The sequence below is a fragment of the Rattus norvegicus genome, chromosome 20 (genome assembly GCF_021556685.1).
Source record: "Rattus norvegicus strain SHRSP/BbbUtx chromosome 20, alternate assembly SHRSP_T2T, whole genome shotgun sequence".
NCBI lineage: Eukaryota > Metazoa > Chordata > Mammalia > Rodentia > Muridae > Rattus > Rattus norvegicus.
In genome coordinates this window covers 12,782,892-12,785,682 of record NC_141553.1, presented here as the reverse complement: position 1 = coordinate 12,785,682, position 2,791 = coordinate 12,782,892, and positions in this window count along the sequence as shown.

The following is a 2,791-nucleotide window of genomic DNA, read 5'->3' as shown; positions in this document are numbered from 1 at the left end:
GGGCAGGAGGGAGGGGACCCAGGCGCGGCCCGGGACTGAACGGGAGGGGACCAATCTAGGGACCTCCCACTTTAACTCTGTCCCGGGCGGGCGGATGCCTGGAAAACACGACCGCTGGGGGTCGCTGCGGCCCCGCGGATGGGCGGGGTCAGAGGGTGGGGCTGCTAGAGAGATGAAGTGGGAGCCGGGAAGGAGCTGGGGGAGGGGAGGGGAGGGAAGGAAGGAGAGAGGAGGGAGCGGCTAGGACACGCAGCAATGTTGGAACTGGACCATCTCTGTACTGTAGTGCCTGGTGACTTTTCTTTTCCTACCAAGTCTCTGGGCTCCCAATTCTTCCAGACCTTTGCTCAAATTCCTTCCTACTCTACCTAAAGGAAGGGACATCCCCTCCCCCCCAGTAGGAGCTACTCCCATTTTGGTGGGCCAGGCAGGGCTCCCCACACCTCTAGCGTATTCTGACTGAAGTTGGGCAGAATGTGGGGTTGAGCTTCCAGGTGCAGTGAAGGGATACAAAGAACGTATGTCTTTGGGGTCCAGTGGGCACTGGGTGGTCGTTGAGGCTCTTGGGAGTTGAAAGGACCCTGAGGCAAGATGACCAGGGACAGATGTAGGAGCCCTCATATTGGTATATAACCCTTTCCTTCAAGAGTCCCACAGGTCGGCTTTGAGTCGAGTCTGCTCACATCCCTGGCAGGGTGCATAGGCAGACTGTGGCTAGGGTCCCCACTTTCCAGCCTGAAGTAGGTCTGGCTCTATGAAGTACAGGCAGGGATAGGGAAGGGGCTCAATTCGGGGCAGTTCTCAAGGGGGTAGAGTAGGAGGTGATGAGGCTTGCTTCTCATGACCTTCCAGTCCCGTTCCCGTTCCGTGCTCTCCCCCAGCCCCCTCCCATCCAGGAGGAACTACTTTTGGTAAGCCCACACTGCTGGGCTTGTCTTTAGGGACTTCCCACCCTCTACCCATTGAAGCTTTGTCATCTCTTTCTTTCGATGTCTCATACCTGAGAAACTGGCTCAGTGCACCTTCCAAGGTGTCTAAGGAAGAGGAAAATACCTTCAAGACGACCTCTTGGGAGCTGAAAGCTGTCCCTACAGGTCCCAGCCTGAGCCATACCAACCAGCATAACTTACCACTTGGGGTTCCTAGGACCTGGAGCCCTGACCTGACTATTAATATCGGTGCCAGCCTTTCATGGACAGTGCCAGTTACTGCCATGCTTCAGGTCTTTTGACTGGGTAGGGAGGGACTAGAACCAGAGGTATGAGTATGCATGGATGTCTTGTGTATGGTGTTTGCGTCTCTCTCTCTCTCTCTCTCTCTCTCTCTCTCTCTCTCTCTTTCTCTCTATTTCTGTCTGTTTTTTCTCTCTCTGTTTCTCCTTCTGTCTCTTTGTCTCTATCTCTCTGTCTCTGTTTATCTGTCTCTCTGTCCTCTGTCTCTTTTCTCTCTATCTCTGTATCTCTGTCTCTCTCTGCATCTCTCTGTCTCTCTCTATCTCTCTGCTCTATCTCTGCCTCTTTGCCTCTGTCTCTGTTTCTCTGTCTCTCTGTTTCTCTGTCCCCCCCTCTGTCTGTCTCTCTGTCTCTCTTTATCTCTCTGTCTCTTTGTCTCTCTGCCTCTATCTCAGCCTCATTCTCTCTCTCTCTGTCTCTCTTTCTCTGTCTCTCTTTCTCTGTGTTTCTGTCTCTCTCTGTCTGTCTCTCTTTCAGTGTGTGATGTATGACTGTGGCGTATGTGCACCTGAAAGAGAGCATCTGTCTGGGTCCCAGTGTGCCTGAGTGTGGCAGCTGCATGGTGCCCAGGAATAGGGATAGGTCTAGGCTTGCGCTCTGGTCATGCCAGACTGCAGTTGATGAGGCCATGCCTCAACTTTGCATACTTCCTGTCTTGGCTGCTCTCCAGTGAAAGGATGCTGACAGGTCTTTCTAGGGATTAGTTCTCCAAGACAATTTAGGAGTGGTAAGGCTGACGTTTCCCCACCAGTACCTCACAGGGGTCCACCAGCTCCTCACAGGGGTGCACCTCATCCGAGGCTCCAATGCCTGTGGCTACCAGCCCCGTATTGCCAAGTCACTAGTTGCATCTGACCCCTGCTCATCAGAGGATTCCCATTAGGAATCCCAAAAGGGCAGAGGAGGCCTGAGAAAGGGGGCAGCCAGGTGACAGAAGATGGACACAGGTAGTCTTTAGTACAAGGTCGAGAGCAAATTGCTGGAGGTTTTACCCTGGAGCAGACCAGGGAACACCTCAAAATGTGGCAAAGTGGGAATTTGAAGGGTGTGGGGGACAGTGGAGTTGGATGGCTACTCCCAAGGTGTGTTGATGCCCTGCAGAGAGACAACAGGAGACCAAGACACTTAGCCAGCAGGGAGGGGCTCCTTCTGATCCCAGAGGGGCTCTTAACATCTCTCTAATGGCTAAAGGAAATTGTACTTCATTCCAGAGTGACAGAGAGGCCCATTTGGCTCCAGGCACATTCGGAGAGACACCTGGGTTGGACATCCATGGAAGCTGCATATGTGGCTTTGTGCATCCCTGGCTCTTGAGGCCTACAGACAGGGTGGTCCTTTCTTTCTAAGCCAGCTCCCTTGACCCCTCCATACCCCCTGTGGAGGACAATGCTGATGGTATGATTGGAGCCCCATTGGAGGCTGCCTGATGACTGAGGAGAAAGCCTAATTTAGGGATATGTAGGATTGGTCAGATGAACAGAATCTGTGTTTGGTTGAGCCAGAGGAGCGAGCTGGCATGTACTCACAGGGGCAGCGAGGAGAGCCCTGGGGACAGGTTT